At 38.2% G+C, this 21,047-nt stretch overlaps 1 protein-coding gene across 2 annotated transcripts in view; it reads right to left on the reverse strand.

The window, feature by feature from the left end:
• Nucleotides 1-21,047, reverse strand: part of SNTG1 (syntrophin gamma 1) — a 599,834-nt gene that overhangs the window by 567,496 nt on the left and 11,291 nt on the right. The window lies entirely within an intron of this gene.

Below are 21,047 nucleotides of genomic sequence, written 5' to 3' on the forward strand. Positions count from 1 at the left end.
ACTAAAAAGAAGTAATTGCATTAATTACCTATCATTTTATTTATTAGTCACCAAAACCTTCTCGCTAAAATACACACCAGCAACACAGATTCCCCTAATCGTCTTTTTCCATGTAATTCACTTCAAGATCAATGTTTTGCACAAATGCAAGTCACTGACGAAACTTAAATCACATGGAATCAGTCTGGGAGCTCTGTGTAGCTTTGCACGCTCTGCCATGCAAGAAGCGCACTGAAAGGAGACTGGAGCGGGTGTTGGCGGATCCCCCCATTCCAGAACGTCTGGTACGTAAGAAGACCATGCTCCACCACCAGGAAGCTGGTGACTGCATACATCCTTGTGAGGGTTTTCCATACCCTGCAGTCATGTGTGGGCTGGTCCCCCTGCCCCGTGTCTCTCAAGGTTGTCTCAATAGAATCTCTGGCTCAGATCCTCATTGGTTGACTTGTTCCTTTGAGCACATTAGATGTTGAGTCCTAAGCCATTGTGTTTCAACAGTTTTATCTAATTAAATAAAGCAAAGTGATGATTTTTAAACACTAAAAAGAAAAAAAAAAAACTTTTACAGAATAGAAGACAGTACCTTAATGCATTCCAAACAGAAATCTGATTACTTTTAGTTTTGACTTCTCAGATGAGAAGATCCTAAGCATATATAATAAGAACTCTCTCTATAAGTATTTCATGTGTAATTTTCACCAAAAAAAAAAAGAGGAGACAATTTGTCCAGGATCACAATGAACAGGTTCTGGGAATGGGACTTTAATTAAGCTAGTTCGGCTGTGACATTCCTTCACTCCACCTTCATACAGTAGATCCTCCGTAGTAAAGATCTGATCCTGCTCGTGTCGTGACACCAGAAAAGTCCAAGGTCATCATAAATGATCATAGCAACACATTTTGATTCTTTATTCCATGAATTGCAGCATTAATAGCTGTTTTTGTTGTTGTTTGAACATAAAGTTCTACTATGCATCAAGTTGTGAAAAGAAAATACGACATTTAAAAAAAAAGAAATGACTACTTTACTGTACTTTAGTGATGATGATAACTCTGGTTACAATTCTACCTCCTTTTCTATTTGAATACTTCCTTGAGGCCTGTCATCTGTCACAAAGGTAAGCCATCAGGTTCGAGGAGCAGACTGGGCTCCGCAGCTGCCTGAAGACTTGTGGAGGCTGGAGAAAATCTCATTCAAGTGTTACTTGCCCCATGTTGCTTTGCAAAACTATTTCCTGTACCATTTCCAGTGAACCAGCGAGCAGCAGCTCAGACTGCCAGTGTGGCATGATAAAACCAAGCCTGAAAAACAACTGCTGGCAGGAGGAGCTGCCAGGGTGCATTTATCTCCTCCTCCTCCTACTCTCAGAGCTGGAGGATTGGACCCAGGAGACTGCTTCCTCCCGGCTGCCTCTCTCCAGGCTGTTTCTTTCTAAGATCTGAAGTCAGGCACCAGCCTGGGACTTGCCTGATGGAGAGACAGCAAACAGGAGAGTTCTCCACATGTGCAGTGGAGCACACACTGCTGTCTGATGAGGGCCTGATTCTGAACAGAAGACAAATGTGCAGACACAATGCAAAACAGAAATAAATATAATGATATTGGTAGGGCAGGGACACCACGGGAACACAAGACAGAGATTTAAGACAGTCCAATTTATCAGTGGCAACTGAAAGTGCAATAAATATGCCAGTAAAAACAATGGGAAAAATGGATGGTTTAGCAGATGGTATTAGGAAACGTTTTACTATCAGGGAAAAAAAGATAAAACTGTATCCCTGCATGACACTATGTCCAAAGTTGAAACCAAGTGCACTGAAAACCTAAATGTGGAAGGTAAAGTGGTAAACATAAGAGGAAGTAACAAGTAGAATATCTTTATTGATAGTGAACGTTTGGCTGCCCATTCTGGAGAATAATTTGGCAACACAAAATCTAATTAAGGCTGTACCAACCTTAGGAGGTGGGACTGCAGATAAATATTCTAAAGGTATTCTCACACAGGGACGCCATGCAAGGACGTTCATCCCAGTGCTACCCTGTGGTGATAAGACGCCAGAAACAATCCAATGGTTAATCTCTGGAGAATAATTTGGAGAAATTAAAATATACCAATGAGGCGTCCATATTAACACAGACAAGTCTCATGAAATAAAATGCTTAGTAAAAATAAAACAGAGTAAGAAAGAATTTGAGCACAATAATCTATATAACTTTAAAATGTATTCAGCCAACAGAAATATCTTTTGCAAGAATATGTGTGAATGCATGTGTATTTGTGAGTGTTACGTATTCACACACACACAAATGTATGGAATCAAGGCCTTGCACAGATCATAGACTAAACAATTCAATTTTTTGCAACTGAAGATCATAAAGGAAAATAAATGTATACATGAATAACAATCCTTTTTGCTAAATTAGGCTCTTTGCCAATTTTTATTCTTCAAGAAAATAAACCAAGTACTAGCACAGTACAAACCTTTGTTTAGGAAATTCTCTCCCTCTTTCTCTCTCTCTGGATGCTACTGCACATGCAGCAGGCAATTTCACAGCTACCTGCCTGCTCTGGCCCCAGGCAGCTTATCTCCTTCCTCTTTACTCTCTTCTATGTAGAATGAAATTTAAAAAAAGAAAGAAGATGGTATTTTGATTCAAATAATCCAAAACAAATAAGGGATAGATTCAACCAGCCATGTTTGGGTAAAGCCCAAATACAAGAAAAAGATAGCTTGAAGGCAACTTCTACAACATCTAAATTTATCCTTAATAATCATCATTATTCATTCTTTAGCATGTGTGCATGTCAGTTTTTATAAATTGTATCATTAGGCTTTCATAAGAATCCCATGTCCTTGTTAATTGTAAGACTGTTGCACAGATGACTAGATTTCCTGTTGCTAGCTATAAAATGGAAAATCAGGGAATTCTATCCAGGCCTTCTGACCATTATTTAAGTGCTTTTTGCTTGATACTAGGTCAAAAGCTCTTGTGGATATTGGTCAACTCAGGTAGGCTGTCCTAAGACTTTATGCAACAGTAGTTTCCTGGAACAATTCTATCAACTCTGGCACTGGAAAATGCTAAGGAGGTTATACAAAAGGATATTTTTATGTTGAACTCAAGAAACTCCTGAAATTAACTCCAGCTAAATCACCTTCATATATTCAGATGGTAAAGATCTACATACAAATTATTAATATTAAAATCTCATCTCAATATGTAAGTGGACTACACCCTTTTTTAAAATTAATGCTTTAATAAAATGTATTTAGTGGTAAATTCTGGGCATTTATGAAGAATCTACTCATACTTTTTCTACACATGCTTTTGGTTGGAATTGGTTTTGTTTCCTGATTTACGTCTTTTCATTACACCTTCACTGTGTGTTTCTGAGTTTAATGATGTAGTAATGTGAAATCTGCAGGAGGCACGTAGAGAACAACTGCTTATCCGGCGAGACCCTGAGAGGCCAGTGTGGGATAAGAGGGGCCTTTTGAGGGGCACTCATTTGACTTATAGAGATTTTCTTTTGAGGAATGCAAATCATTTTACTAAATTACTTTTCTGTCTCTTAAAATATTGTGAGAAAATGTGGAAGACAGATACTATTAATCAATTTATTTCAAATTAAGAATCAGTTTGTTTTCATCATTTGGAGAGACTTAGATATTTACCTTTAACAAGGTATATGCATTGTACCTGTAACATAAATCATAGACTAAGTAAAAAAAAAAACCTCAAATTCCAAGTTTGATCACGTTATCAATTTTATTTATATTGAGACCAACAAACAGAGCTTAAAAAAAATCATCCTCGATAACAAAGGTAAACTGAGGCAGAGAAAGGGCTCTAACCCCAGGCCTCCACCCAGTGCTGCTGTTCTCCCACAACTCTGCCTCACAGACAGACCCATAAATAGTGGTAAACATATGTGTTTATGTGCATGGAAAGTCCATAAAACAATAAAGCAGAAATGCATACAATTTCATTTGCAAATAACCCCTGCTCATTTATAGGACTGTGGTATTTTCCCAAATAATGGTATAATCTCCTAGACTTGTCCATGAGTGACATCCTACTCATCTTCCATGCGTTAAATGATATATCATATGTAAAGCAAACAATAGAGAGTATTGAGAAAAGGTACTTATTAATTTGTAATAATTAATATATTTTTGTTGCAAAAACAACATTAAACTCCTCTTTCAGACTAAAATTCTAGAAACTTAGAATTTTAGAAGGTATCTTAGAAAGAGTCCATCCATCCCTTTCTGAACTCCAACAGCAGTGAGATGGGAATAATTGTCTATTTAATCAATTATATTGATGTATGTTTTGACCAAGGAAGTTTTATGTTCAAATTTAAAGGTGAAACATAGAGTACTCAAAGGCCTTAGCAAAGAAGTTAAAATCATGTAATCATTAAAATTGCACATGAAGAAGAAATTAACCTTCCAAATGACAAAGAAGAATCTAAACCATAGATAAAGTCTCCTAAGGAAAACTGAAATTTTAATATTTTTTAAGTGCTAGAAATGACACTCTATTTTAAAATAAATGGACAAACACTACATTCATTGCTCCCTTTACTTGTTTATATGTATATGAGACAAGTTCAGATCTGGCTCTTTTGTGGATATGATAGATAAGTAAAACAAATAAACATACAATCAAGAGAAAGATATGGTTAAATTTATATTTTTCTGCTAGAAGTAAGTCTACACCTATGCCTACAGGGAGTGATGCCTTAACCCTTGAGGAAAGTGTAATTGGAATATTATAATGGAATGGGGCTAACTTCCTTATTTATTACAGATGAAAACTAAGGACCAAAGAGAGCAAGTAAATTTCTCAAATTCCTAAAGTAGATGAGTAGTTGAGGCAGAGACTCCTGCATCCCAGGCCAATGGAATTTGATAACATCAAACTGTTCCTGGTGTTGTTTAAAAAAAATAAAAACAATTGACAATGACAAATGCTTTTGGAGCACGAGCTATTTTCTGTGGCATCACAGAGTGAGCTCCTGGCAGCCTGGGACTCTCACTTGGACATTCCATGTCCAGGCCATGGACCCACTGGCTTTCACTAGTCAGGACACACGCTTAGCTTGCTTTGTGGACTCTCTGACCCCTTGCAATCTAATAAACACTGAAAGGTAAAAACAATATGGCAAAATTTGGAAACCCCCACTTTTATTATCCTACTGTGATATTCTAAGTGAGATAATATACTAAGAGGGCAAACAATTCATGGTAATTGATATCACTGGTCTCATCTTGACAATAGGTTCCCCCTCATAATTCTTCTGCATTAAAGGATGGGTTTCACAACACAATTGACAGTGAATTAACCAAAGACAGGGAGGTAAATGATTTGCCAAACTATTTCAAATTGTGCTCTTGTGAATTAATGGAATAATACTGAGTCACTTGACATATTAGAACAACCTGTGCCAATAAACATGATATTTCAAATTTAACAATGATTTGCCAAGTATTGTTCTTCTTTTATCCTACAGTATTGCTTTTGATGAACCAAAAAGAGAATAAAAATCATTGTTAAAATAAAATCTTAGTTTTCTTGCCATCACCAAATGTGTACATATAATACCTATAGTTTAAGGTCAGAGAGGCTTTTATCACTGGAAAATCACAGCCATATGGGTGTAATATATATATCAACCCCAGCCTAAGGTTTTTGACATAAACCTGTGAGCTTTAAAAAGAATGAGTATTTCTGATATATGGAAAGGCACAGGAAAACAGAAAATAATGAAATGGTAAAATGTGAAAAGAAGACCAGTGAAAGAAAGAAATAGCAAAGCATTCATCAAGCAAATACTGAAAGCCAGCATTGTTTACTGGCAGTGGAAGGCGAGCTGTTGTGATGTACTTGCACCAGTGTATCTAAGCTCAATTTGCTCTTATTATCTTGTCATTTCGCCGTGTGCCTTCCCATACTCTAGCCACTTTGCTTGCTCTACTGAAAGAGTGAACTTCACCAGGAGCCAGTTATACTACCTGTCCCCAAATGATCAAACATGTCATGTCTGTGATGTGTGCAGGATCTTCTTGTTTGTCCACAGGAAGTTGTAAAGTGGCTTACAAAGGTTCTGCAAGAGTGTGCAAGAAGCTTTATTGAAGCAATTTACCTCTAAGTGGCACAAGCAAACATTTAAAGAAAAAATAGTACTTTCTGTAACTATATGTTTCTTAGGTTTTCAAATGAAAAAAAGAAAAACCCTTGTGGTTTATGACATGTTAACTAGTTATGATCAATTTGTTATTTTTTTCTCAAAGAGAGACAATTTAAATCAACCTGAGTTATGCATTTCACACTGAGTACAAAGAGTCACATCCTTACTGACGTTACCAGTATTGTCAATGGCAGACCTAACTCAGATACAGTGAATAAAAATAAATCTGAGTTGTAATCCTAAGAGCAGAAAGCATGGAACATAAATCTGATCGCCTTTTATTCTAACTGATCTCCTCAATGAATAGTGACTGTAAAACACGGTTAACAGCTGAATTTTGCATGAAACATAACATCTAATTCAATGAAATATAAAGTTGTTCTAGGGAGAATCAGAAGCGGAATGCTGGCCTTCCTCTGTGAAGACTCAGTCACAAAACACTGGACTGTGAGCTCCTGCAAGACAGTGAACTATATCATATTCTTCTTTGAACTTCAGAAGTCAATGCAGAATCTAGTATATAATAGGAATTCAGTACATATTTTTTCAATGGATAATAAATGAATGAAAGCTACCAAATGACTCTTATGGGTAATTTAACTTTCAAATAAAAAATAGGGAATGCCATAACACAAGCAAATGTTTTCCTGCTGTTGGCAAAATAACCTCCACTCAAACGTTCTGTAGAAGAGAATTAACCTAGATCAGAATTTAATTTAGATTAGGATTTGGAATTAGAATTCAAAGAGCTTTAATTCTTAGATTTGCTACTGAACTCAATTTAAATTTTTTTTTATTTCAGCTTATTATGGGGGTACAAAAGCTCAGGTTATATATATTGCCCGTGCCCCCCCATGCCCGAGTCTGAGCTTCAAACGTGTCCATTCCCCAGACAGTGCACATCGCACTCATCACGTAGGTATGCACCCATCCCCTCCCCCCGTTTGGAAAGGCTGTATTTTATGCTTAAAATATTCAATATTCATACTTCTTAAAATGTTTATTTCTTCTGAAATATATTAAACGTTCTGTTCTGTTGTATAAATGCCACACGATACCTAGATGCTGGGAGAATGGATACAAGGATTCTATGTGTTCTTACAGTGTGGTGGGTTCCCTGGAGTTTGAATGTGGTCAACGTCCCTCTACAAAGGGCTGTAATCCTTTGCCCACAGAACAAATTCAGAACAAACAATTGTCAGTGAAAAATCACAGTATAGTCAACTTATAGTTTGCTTTTTGTCATAAACCATCCACCTCATTCTCCACCTAGTGGCTCTCATGGTGTGGTCCGCACATCAGCAGCACTGGGAACTTGGAGAACTACAAATTCACAGGCTCCATCCCATAACTGCCGACTCAGAAACTCTAGGGTTGGGGCCCAGAAAATCCAAGTTTCAGCAAGTCATAGAAGTGATTCTGTTGTATCCTCCATTTTGAGAACCACTGCTCTATGATATAAAAATAATTAAAAAGACATACGATGATTAGTGTTTTCATTTTATGAATTTCATCCTTAAATTCATGGTATTCTTGTTGGGTTAATTATGTTTCTACAAAAGTTTCTAGGATCCAGTGGTCTGGAGATTGTCAAAATATCCCTTCCAAGGATAAGGACAAGTTGTTACTTCTGGACTTTTGTACTTTTCCTCCTGGGCCTCTTTGGATTGGGGAGGGAGCATATATCTCATTGGGGTGTGCTGTTCTGGCCCATTTACAAAGTGATCTGAAAGTGCTGAGTGAGACCCAGAACACAGAAAGGCTCTGCAAGAGGTCCAGGCTGCTATGCAAGCTGCTCTGCCTCTTAGGTTACACACCCAGGTGTCAGCGGCAGACAGAGATGCTCTTTGGAGCCTCTGTCCCCTACAGGGGAATCACAGCTCAGGTCCTTAGGATTTTGGAGCAAGCCTCTGCCACCCTCAGAAGATATTTATTCTCTTTTCAAAAACAGGTTTTGGCCAACAAGAGGGACTTAGAGAAACTGAAAACTTGATCATGGGCCAGCAAGTTACCCGTGACTGGAGCGTCTATTATGAATTGTGTATTGTTTGGCCTGAAAAACCATGAAGCTGACTATGCATAGCAGTGCCCCATTATCAAATGGAACTAGGATACACTGGACAGGGCTCAAGCAGGCACCGAAGACACAGGTAAGTTCCACAAGGAAGTGTTCCAAATGCCCCTGGTCCCCACTCCTGCTATACTACATTTTCTCCCCCAGCCTGCACCTACAGCCTCATCGGGATGGCCCTATGATAAATTGAGAGTGAAAAAAACTCTTGCATAGTTTACTGGTAGATCCTCATGACATGCAATCACCACCTGAGAGTGGGCAGGTGCAATGCTACCGCCACAGTCAGAATAGTTCTGACCACAATCATGAAGGCAAATCTCCCAGTGGGCGGAGCTTGGATGAGTGTATCTGGTTGCTGAATGGGAACTATACTGATTCATGAGCCAAGGTATGGTTGGCTGTATGGTTAAGAATTTGAAGGAACATGATTTGAATATTAGCAACAAGGAGGTCTGGGGAAGAGGAATGTGGGTGGACCTCTCAGAATGCGTGTAGAATGTAAAAATATTTGTGTTCTACATGAATGACTACCAACGAGTGATTTCAGTGGAATAATATTTTAATAATGAAAATAAGATGGCCTGTTCTGCTGATGTCAGCCAGTCTCTTTATGTCACCCAGCCGTCACTGTCACAGTCCATGGGCTGGTGACAAAATGGCTAAAGTGGCAGTGATGGATGCTACCCATGGGCTAAGCAGCATGGACCTCTGCCCACCAGGATGATCTGGTCACAGTCCCTGCTAACACGGCACTCTTTCCTGGGTGACTCAAAGCTGCCAGATTGATCACGTGGGACCACTTCCATCATGGTAGAATAGATATTCATATTCACCATATGTGTTGATTTGCCTTCACTGATTACAGTGCTTTTGTCAAAATTACCATCCACGAACTTATAAAATGTCCTGTCAAATATCATGACATCATACATAGCATTACTCCTGACCACGGAACTCATTTCATAGCAAAAGAAGCGTGACAATTGATCCATGCTCATGAATTGTCTGCAACCTAAGTTTATATCTGGATGGCATTGTACAATTTAGTACTTATTTTTTCTTTTTAATTTTATCAGCTACAAAATGGGCCCAAGAATATCATCTACTTAACAAGGCTACTGCAAAAATGAAATAAAATTTTATTTTATTATTATTTTTAGGTATAAAAGTTTTTTATAGTTACAAGTAGCAAAGCTATATTTCACACCAGAACAATAACAAAAAATTCTCCAGTTTTCCTTGAAATGATATAATCCATTTAAAAGATTGACATAAAATTTTAACTAAATTTAAATTCCAAATCTTTTGATATTTGTTTCATAAATCTAAAGAAAACATAACGTGCACATACTTGGTTCAACATACTTTTGCAGAAAGGTTTTTGAGAACTTTGAAAAATAACTGCAAGAGTTTCATTCTCCCTGTACCCCCATGCAGCAATTAGTTTGGAAATCTAAAAAACACTTCATAGACCAAGATAGTATAAAATATCTTAATAAAAATAAATGAAAAATGGTGCACACTGTCTGGAAGATGGGCATGCTTGTAGCTCTGGCTTGGGCGATACAAAGGCAATATATGTAATCAAAATGTTTTTACCTCCATTATATTCTGAAATTTAAAAAGAGAAAATAAATAAATTAATAAATATAAAATGTAATACTTTCTTTTGCATTGTTTTTGAAAATGCCATCACAATGTAGTGGAAGCTATCACCTCAATACAGCTATACACAGTATGAGTTACTTTTCTAGGTATAAAAATTTTTATTTATTCATGTTGACCCACAATAACTCTCAGTCAATTGTTCTGGGGCGAAGATGTGATTTCGATGAAACAGTAGCAGCAAAATTATTGTTTGGATGTGCTAATTAATTTTTAATGTCCATTTATGATTTTTGACAAATGTTTTCCTGTCCTTGTAGACCTTTCTGTTCAAATTTAATAATGCCATTGTAGAAATAATATTAGTTTCACTAAAGAAAATTTTATATAAAATTTAAATAATTTGAATATCACATAATTGGGTTAAATGTAGTTGATCATGATAGATATTTGCTGATTGAATGATTGATATTCTAAAAACTTTTTCTACAAAAGTTTTAGATTGTGTGACTTGCAAGTAAAAGCAGAATATGCAATGACTTTGGATATCCTAACGTTTGTTTTTGAGAAAAAGAATTAGGGATCTCACCTTGACAAGAGACAATATGCAATTTCTGTTGCTCTGGAAGTCTCAGTGTCTTCCTTAAGTCACCTTGAAATAAAATTTTAAGTACAACATTTTCCAAAATTATTTGTGAGCAAGGCAAACATATTTCATGTAACCAAAATGTTTGTACTCCCATAGTATCCTGAATTAAAAAAAAAATCCATCAACTACAAAAAAAAAAAAAGAAAGTAAAAGGGCTTGATTTCTTAAACTCATTCTCTAATATTATTTGCTTACTATTTGATAAACATTACATTAATCACTTTATACATATTGTCCATTGATTCTTATCATAACATTATACTCTATATGGGAACTGACTCTGAGACTTTAAGAAACTGTCAAAGGTGTCACAACTAGTGAACGGTGGCACAAAGTTTTGACCTAAGTAGCATTTCTTTAGACAACTTTTAACGCAACCTGTGTCAATTTTCTAAGCATATTGTAGAACTCTTATGGAAGAGTTTGTCATCCTCAGCAAAATCAATATCACAAAGTATCACTTTGATTAAGAAAAATTTTAAGTTTTTCCTTATTTTGCTAAAAATGAATAATTATGATTTTTTAAAAATTGAAAAGAATTGAGAAAGTTTCATGGGAATAAATGTTGTTTAAAAAGGCAATAAAGCCTAAATTCCACAAAAAATGATATTTAATTTTGAAGGGGGATATTTAAAATTGTTTTACCTGAAATACACTAATCATATTTTTACATTTGGAGGTCCAATGTATATTGTTTAAACATTTAAGCAATATGAATGACATCCTACAAATGGGATGTGAAGGAGGATGTTTTAAGTTAAGAATGAACAGGTTGCAACACATGTTAAATTTCTACTGGTCACCTTGATAAGAATGGTTGCAGTGGAATCGCGGGTCAAACCCTGTTTGTAACAGTTGCAAAGAGAATAAAATGTGCAGATTTGGAAACATGGGATACTTACACCTACTTTGAGGGGCTGGTATCGTGGGAAGCAGACATGTCAGGATGGGGCTACATAGAGAAGTGGAAGTAAAGAAGGAATTTTATTTTTAATTTTAGCACATAACCATGTTTGTGTTCTCATGGAGATAGAGAAATAGAGTAGAGAGAGACAGGGTGGTGATACTCACATAAATAAGATACAGTTTCAGGAACAATGTCCTCAAACTGGTGGAAAAAAATGAAATCCAATATAAAAGTGAAGAGTTTTGGGATAAGATGGGAGCACATGCATTCCATTCATAGTAAGAAGGGACGTGGTATAAATGCGTGTAGTTTGTACATTTCTTGATCAATAGATAGGTAATTCCTTCTTATTCCTTCTATTATAGTAAAGTAAAAGTAAGATTATTCACTATGGTGATAAGGGAGAGTCACCAACAGTTTGGGGAGAGTGAAGATAACAATAGGGAAATCAGATGAATGATTACTGACCAGTCACAGTCATGACCCCACTGAGGTTTGGGGCCACAAATTAAAAGTGAATGCATCAAGATTGCTACAGGTTTTTTTTTTTTTTTTTCTTTGTGTCGTATTCTGCAACTTGGGTAAGCAGACAGAAATTTGATGTAACACTAATTAAGGTTTTTCCAAGCGAGTTGCAAGAAGGAGAGAAAGGCAGAAAAGTGGAGGGTGTATGCAAATAGTGATTACACTGATATGTCATGGAATGTAAGTTCTATAAGGATGACATGAAGGCATAAAGTGTCATGGACATTGACAAGGTAAAGGGACAAACTCTGGAACAGTGTATCTCAAGTAAGTGAATTGCAGAGATAGAATACAGTCATAAAACTGAGACTGTGGGGAAGGTACAGTCACAGACAAGGATACACTTTAGGGAAAGCCCGTAGGAAGGGCGCCTGCGGAGCAAGGGACAGTCAGCAAACGGGAAGCGGCATTAATCACGTATGTGAATGTCAAAGAGTAAGAACCACAGAAGCAGTGTAGAGAAAGGCTGTTAGTTAAGTGCTAAAATCTTTAGTGAATGAGCGGAGTGCCCAGGTGTGAGCACCTGCTGAAGCAGACGATGCCATCCGGTGTGTTGATGAGCAGTGACACCCGCTGCAGCGCGTGGCCAGGGAGCGGCAGTTTATGAGAAAAGGAAAGATCGGGAGGAACAAAGAGGAGCAAGGTGAGCACATGCTGTGGTCAGGTCGGGCGGTTCCTGAACTGCAGGAGAAGAGAGGGCACCATGTGACAAGGCTGGAGATGAAGCATTGGCCCCAAGGTATATCCAAATTTGAGTTAGGGCAGGAAGATGAAGGGAAAGTTCGTGGGACTTGAGGGCATAGAGAAGATTTTGCTGATGGCAAAGTAAGGCTGTAGAGATGTTGATAATAGCTGCCGAGTTCAGGACCTTAGGGAAGAGTGAGAGAGTGGGTCAGGTTAGGGGTTCAAGCCATGCCAGGATGCAATACAAAGTTGGCCACTGCTTGATAGGAAGCACCAGTGGTTTTCCAGTTTGTCAAAAGGAAAGACGAATGTGTCCACTGGCTCTCGTCTCCAAGTTGTTAGAGATTTGCCTTATGGACTGTTATTTCTGTAGCACCTCTGAGCTCCTGGGTGTCTCAGCTCGATAGGAAATTGCCAGGCAGGAGAGAAAAGATAAGTGGCTGAGATGCAGGGACAAGATTAAGAGCTGGTGACTTGCGCCTGCGTAAGTTATGCCAATATCAAGGGAATTTGACTTCTTGGAGGAAGTGACCAAAAGAGTTGGATGAAACCAAGAGAATATGAAGTAGTTCTTAAAAGATGTCTAGTGTATACACACACATGCACACATATGCACATTCACATGCCAAAATATATGTTTTCTTGAAAAATATCTCCTAATACACTTAGGGCTACTTTTATTACTGATATAATGGCAATCTGTAGACATAAACATGAAATAATTTTGATTTAGCAACATCTGTTCATCTTTTACATATTACTCTCTTTCAGTTCATTATCTGTTACTTAATTAAAAATTCATTTCTTATAGTCTTGAAACCCTGCAATATTAAAATGGTTTAGTGTCATGCTGTAAAAGAGTTGTGGAATACTTGTCAAAAACCTGAAGAGGTAGTTCTTGATTGGCATTATCTCAATACATAACTTTGGAGAAATGCAAATGACAATAATAGAACTTGCCATGTATATATCAATGCTGAATGGTGTGTTCACATTTTTAAAAAGACATAAAACACTATATAATTGGCTTGTGTTATTATTATGTAAGGATTATCTTCTGTCTCTTCAACTCATAAGGATTTATACTGGGATATTCACTTTGTAAATGAAATTCTTCTAAAATGCTTTCTTCATATTGATCTTACTTTGGAAAATAATCTTATATTCTTATTTAGATGTCACCACTTGCTCCCTTAAATTCATACATTATATACTATAACACACAAGTGTAGAATAATTTTGATAATATGTCTTGGTTTGCAAATAGCATAACAATTCTTGTATTACGGTGTGGCATTCATCTCAAGGGGACTGTGTTTCTTCATTTGGCCAATTGGCCCCTTCTTAAACTATTGATTTTCCACCAATATGAAGGAATGATAGTTTTCCTTCATATTTTTTTCTACATGATAAAAAATATTATGTAGAGAAACCCAAATTGGACTTTTTAAATAAAAAAAGATAATATCACATTTCAAAAGCGTACAACTGTTTACATACTATTATTCATCACTGAGAAATCTAACATGAATTTTTGCATCATTTTCTCATCTTTAATCATTTATATACAGACACTAGCAACTACACTAGTTAAAAATAAAGGTTAAAAACCCCTAAACCCTATCCATTGTACTAGTGTTATTTTCTTTCTTCAATACTCAAAATAATAAATTGTTGAAGCAATAAATATTGTGTCAGTTCAGCTCAATTAAATTTACAAAATGAGAACGTACAGTGTGTAAATGACACCTGAGAAGCTCTGTTGGCCCATCTCCCCACCTATCCATGGAGTTAGGAAGGATGGAAATGCCTGCCAAATGGCTATTCTTGCAGAATTGGTTTATGGAAATGCAAGGAGGTTGAAATTATATTGACAATTAAAAGAAAAGTACTGTTTATGTTAAAGCTCATTAGGAAAATCAAATACAAAGTTTAAGTCCAGAGATCCAGATACAGTATCTGAGGGGAATAAGGTTTAGAGAAACGAATTTGGGAATTGGGAATGTGAACACGATGTGAGCTGGATTCAGTTAACTAAAAACAAGGTCCAGGACAAAATACCAGGAACATTGTTAGCATGGAGAGCGTGGGACAGACAGGCTGGGTGAAATGACTGGGATTAGACAAGTACTAACAGCAACAGTGATTCAACACTTTCTCTTCAAGAGTTCACAATCTGGTGGAGAAACCAAAAAATGATCTAAAATACTCTTATATAGGAATACAGGAAAGGGCTAAGATTGGCATGTGAAAAATTTGTTAAAGGTGGTAGAATTTGTGTTTGTGTTTTGTATAATAGGAAGGATGTTTTTCCCTATTTTCTTATACTTGTTTTTATTGAGGCAAATTTTACATTGAATAAAATCGACCAATTTAAAGTATACAATTCAAAGGCATTTAGTAAATTCACAATGTTGTACATATATTATTTCTCTTTAGTTGCAAAACAAGTTTTTACTTTGTGTGTGTGTGTGTGTGTACTAAAGAGCACCTAAAATCTACTCTGTTAGCAAATTTTCAGTCTACAATGTAACATTATTAACCAGAGTCCTCATGCTGTGCACTAGATCTCTAGACTAATTCATCTTATGTAACTGCAAGTTTGTAGCCTCGGACTTGCATGTCCCCATCTCCTCCCCCTTCCTGTCCCTGGTAACCACCATTCTACTCTTTGTTTCCATGTATTTGACTTAACATTCCACATATAAGTGAGATAATACGTATTTGTCTTTCTGTGTCTGGTTTATTTCACTTAGCATAATGTCCTCTAAGTTCATCCACGTTGTTGCAAATGTTAGTATCTCATTCTTTATTAAGTACGTAAGCCAGAAAAGCATCCCATTTGTGTACATATACCACAATTTCTTTATCAATTTGTCCATTGATGGGTACTTTGGTTGTTTTCATATCTTGCCTACTGTAAATAATGCTGCAATGAACATGGGAACACAGATATCTCTACAAGGTGCTGATTTCATTTTCTTTGGGTACATACCTAATAGAGGGATTGCTTGGTTATATGCTAGTACTACTTTTAATTTTTTAAGGAAACTCCAAACTGGTTTTCACAATGGTTGTACCAATTTACATTCCCACTAGCAGTGTACCAGGACTTCCTTCTCTCCACACCCTTGCTGACACATATCATCTATTGTATTTTTTAAATAATAGCCATCCTAGAAGATGTAGGGCGATATCCCACTGTGATTTTGATTTGCATTTTCCTGATGATTAATGATGTTGAGCACTTTCTCCTGTCCCTGTTAATCATTTGTATGTCTTCCTTGGAAAAATGTCTATTCGGATATCTTGCACAATATTAATTAGACTATTTCTTCCTATTGAATTGTGGAAGTTACTTATATAGTTTGAATGCTAAACTCTTACCAGATATATGATATGCAAATATTTTCTCCCAATTCATAAGTTACCCTTTCATTTTGTTAATTGTTCCCTTTGCTGTTCAAAAACTTTTCAGTTTTATATCTCATTTTATAGATTTAATTAATATTGTTAAAATTTCCAATACTACCCAAAGCAATATACAGATTCTATGTAATTTCTATCAAAATTTCAGTGGCATTTTTCACAGAAACAGAAAAACAACCAATTCTAAAATTCAAATGGAACCACAAAAGACTTAAATAACTAAAGCAATCTTGAAAAAGAAAAACAAAGCTTGAGGCATCACACTTTCTGATTTCAGATTATATTACACAGCTACAGTAATCTGAACAATATGGTACTGGCATAAAAACAGACACATAGACCAATGGAACAGAATGGAGAGCCCAGAAATAAACCCAAGCGCATATGGTCAACTCATTTTTGACAAGGCCACCAAGAACACACTCTGGTGTTGGGAAAACTGGATATCTACATGCAAAAGAATGAAACTGGACCCTATCTTACACCACCTACAAAATTAACTCAAAATGGATTAAAGACCTAAACATGAGACCTGAAACAGTAAAATTCTTAGAAGAAAACATAGAGGGAAAGCTCCTTAAAATTGATCTTGGCAATAATTATTTGAACACCACAACAAAAGTTCAGGCAGCAAAAGCAAAAATAAGCAAGTAGGAAAGTGCCTTGAAATAGGAAAGCTCTTAATAAGGAACAAAGCATCTCTTTGGAGGAATGCGGTACGGAGATAAAACCCCTGAGGAAAGATGAGATATAAGAATGAAGTGAAAATATACCTAGATATGACAAAGAACAGAAATAATAATCAGAACGTGGATGAGGAGGCTGAAAGAGTTGAGTTGGAATTTATGAACAATTGAAATTTCAAGAGGAAAGGAATCGAGGAATCATCACCTGTATGACTGAATTTTGCAGAGAAATGGAGGAAGACGTTGACTAAGTATATACTGTGATTTGAGGAAGACGCTTCATATTGTATCTGTTCTTTATCATTCATTTGTGTTGTTTATAATGGTATTTCCCAATTTGCTAATTCCAAAACTAATGTGTTACATAGCTACCTAAAATTTCCTGAGGTTTTCTTGTGTGTAAGTGTGAGAAGGGAGAAGGGGGGGGAGAGAGAGAGAGAGAGAGAGAAGAGAGAAGGAGAAGAAGAAAGCAGTGGTGGCAAAGAAGGGAGTGCAAAATGTTACTGCCACTTTGGAAGACAGTTTCACAGTTTCTTACAGAGATTAACATCTAGTGCAGCAGTTACACTAAGTATTCAAGCAACTGATCTGAAAGCTTATGTAAAGCCTGAATACAAATGTTTATAGCAGCTTTATTCATAACCACCTTCAGTAGATGAATTAATAAACAAACGGAGGTACTATAGAGTGACATCTAATTTAGAAAAAAAAGCCACAAACAGACATGGATGAATCTTAAAATGCAAATTGCTAACTGAAGGAACCCAGTCTGAAAAGGCTACATACTGTATGAATCCAGTGGTGTGACATTCGGGAAAAGGAAAACTGCAGACACAGTACAAGCTCAGTGGTTTCCAGGGATTCAGAACTGAGGAGCGGAAGGAGTAGTTGGAGCACAGGGAAATATTTGAGTGCTGAAATTCCTCCATGTGGTACCGTAATGGTGGTCACATGGCATTATGCCTTTGTTAAGACTCATAGAACATTCCAACTCAAATCATGCATATTAATGTGTGCAAATTAAACTGTAAAGAGGTCAGAGCATTAAACCAAGTGAGCGCCAGTGTGTGCAGAGGCCCTGTAAGGGGCCGGGCCCAGGGGCTCACGCTTGCAATCCCAGCACTCTGGGAGGCCGAGGCGGGAGGATCGCTTGAGCTCAGGAGTTCGAGACCAGCCTGAGCGAGAGCGAGACCCCGTCTATATTAAAAAAAAGTAAAAAATAAAAAAGATTAAAAAAAGAGTAAAAAGAAGAGAAAGGAGGCCCTGTAAGGCTGAGCCCCGCTCCTGTTTTACTAGTCAACCTAGTGGGCTTGTAACCGCCAGCAATTCCCCTGGGTGTAACTGCCTCTCTGAGCAAAGCAGGGGCCCTGCTGTGGCTGCCCCTCTGCGGGGCGGTGGAGGCTGAGTGGGAGACGGGCCATGGCACCCAGGACAGGGGAGGCAGCAGGGATGTTAGCACATGGGGCACTGACTGCGGCTGAGGCTCTGTAGCCATGGGTGGTGGCCCGTCACCGGGAACACTCCAGCCCGGGAGGCAGGGAAGCGCCTGAGGCAGAGACAGCAGCAGGGCTGGTGGGTGTGGGAGGTCGCGGGAACGAGTCCACTGCACGGGAAGCACCACGTGTCTCCATCACTTCCCTTGTCGTCATCCCCTGCGTCTCTCATTCTGCTCTGTGGCTTTGATACAGTAACCAGCATTTGACATGATACTTATGACAGTATTTTTGAGAAATTTTTGCTATTTTCTCTATCACCAGAGGTGTCCAATGGTGACCTAAAGATTTTCTTGTGAAAATACATGAACCCACTTTTAGTCTCAGGCGGCTGCTGGGGTCGTCACCTGGACAGCACTGTCCAGCCTTCTCTTGACTGAATTTTCCTGAATAGGAGAGATGGAATCACCGAGGCTAACGCAGCCCAGATCAGTCTGCCCCAAAGAGAAAGCAGCACCCAGAGCTCCCGGAGTCCATGCGTGCTGGCTGGGGGGCAGGGAGACAGCAATCAGAGGAAACATTTCTAAAGTGTAGCCAGATTTTCTCAACTGTGAGAGAAAGTCTAAAATGTACAGAAATGTTCCCATCAATTGATTAATTTTTCTAAATGTTTATTGAGACCTTATGCATTTTGGCACAGTAGTAAATACTGGAGTCACAAAGAGAAATTATAGTTTCTTCCCTCAAACTCCCATAGAAAGAGAAAATAAGCAAATGACCAAAACGCAAGTGAACATCTCTGTTTCTAGACCTGAGGAGTCTCCTTGCCATTAGCCCCGGGCCGGGAGCTCCACCTGCCTGCCCTGCAGGAGGCGTGTCCCGCAATCAGCAGACAAGGCAGATGGCAGTCAGAGGGTTCAGACAGTTGCCCCGGATGTGAAGTCAGTCCGAGGCTCGAGGCTGAGCCTACTTGCATTTGATCATCGTGCCGTTTTATCCAGGAGGGGCAACACCGTCAGCAAAACGAGAAATAGAGCTGTTTTCTCAGGAAAGCCAATGACTCTAAAATCACAAACGTGCCTGAGAGGACTGGGAATTTGAACGGCCATTCTGGTGGCAAATAGGCCAGTAGTAGCTGCATCCTGTGCGTACCTGCAAAGTGTGACCCAAAGAGGAGACAGACCCCGGAAAGACCAGTTAAAGTACTAGGGCAGCTGCCTGAAACATCCCAAAGCACAGAAAAGCAGCGATAGCATAAACTCTGCCCATTAAAATATTAAGTATGTGTATGATAGAAACCTTGTTCTGGCAAGAAGAAAATGCCCAGGAAGGCCGGGATCTCCTCTTGCCAAGCAGAGAGGACAGAAAGTTGGAAGAAAGTGCTCTGAGAACGGAAGCAGCCACCCTCAAGTGAATGCCTTTGCTCCTCACAGGACTGCCTTCCCTCTCTTCTCTTTGTGGGGCTTTGGTGAGGACTTACTGGGCGTGAGACTGTGAAATTCTGTGGCGCCGGCCTTGCACAGCGGTGGTGGGAAAGTGTGCAGGGCAACCCCCGGCCCTGGGAACTCCTCCCTAGGTAACCGATGTCACCTTGCAGAGCCATAACTTCACCCCAGGTGACTGGCACAGCACAATTTTGGAAGTTCTTACTTCTATTCTTTGTTTTTGGTGTTCTCCAGTTAATTTTTCCACATAGGCTTTTAAATGAAGGACTGAGAAACCACGGAATCACAGAGCTCAAAGAAATATTAATGGCCATCTCGTCGGGAAGGTTTGAGGAATGAGGAATGGATCCAGGATTCAGGGGTTAGGAAAAGCAGCGGCAGGCAGGGTGGCCAAGTTCCAGGTCACCCAACCTCGTTGCAATCAAAGTGCTATTTTTGGCTCCGTTCGGTCTATTGGGCTTCTCTATGGTATTTTATTTGAAGAAAAGGTCTAGCTACTTCAAAACTTTGGATGTAATCTAGCATTTATAGGGTACTAGAAAGGGTTCTTTCTGCTTCATGGGAAAATGTGCTTTAGAAATTTCTGAGTTTATTTGAATAATGAAAATACAGTGTTTAAGAATGACAAATAAAGCTACTTGAATTTTAATAATCAGGGATTAGATTGGGATGGGGAAAAGAAGGATCCATCTATTAGCAACCCATCCCTGCCTGGATTCTACTAGAAGAAATATAGCACAATATGGCTTCCACATCTAACAGAGTATCTGCAAACCAGGGCAACTCTGAGGCCTAATTGTGTAATTCTAAATGCCTCTGAACTTTGCCGTGGTCCTCGAGAACCCATCCTGGGAACTTCTTTAATAGGCAATCTGCATGGATGCATCCAGTCCTAAAATTCCACAATTTTCTGAGGCAGGTGGATCACTTAAGCTCAGAAGTTTGAGATCAGCCTGAGCAAGAGCAAGACCCCATCTCTACTAAAAATAGAAAAAATTAGCCAGGCATGGTGGCACGTGCCTGTAGTCCCAGCTACTCGGGAGGCTGAGGCAGGAGGATCGCTTGAGCCCAAGAGTTGGAGACTGCAGTGAGCTACAATGACACCATTGCACTCTAGCCAGGGTGACAGAGTAAGACTCTGTCTCGAACAAAACAAAACAAAAAATTCTGTGATTTGCATAGCACATGAAAGTATATTCAAAGACTTTTGTCACCTTTATATCCTATGTAAGCATAATTTAATACATCAATATGTACACAATATACTTTTCAGTATTAGCACTTTTTGAAACATAAAAGGTAACAATGAATTTTATGATTTTCACTAAAGCCACACTGCAAGTTCTTGGCCTGCCTGAACATAAGAACTCAAAAATACTTTGACAATTTATTAGAAAAATAGATTTAGTG

This window comes from Lemur catta, chromosome 9 (genome assembly GCF_020740605.2).
Source record: "Lemur catta isolate mLemCat1 chromosome 9, mLemCat1.pri, whole genome shotgun sequence".
In the NCBI taxonomy this organism is placed as follows: domain Eukaryota; kingdom Metazoa; phylum Chordata; class Mammalia; order Primates; family Lemuridae; genus Lemur; species Lemur catta.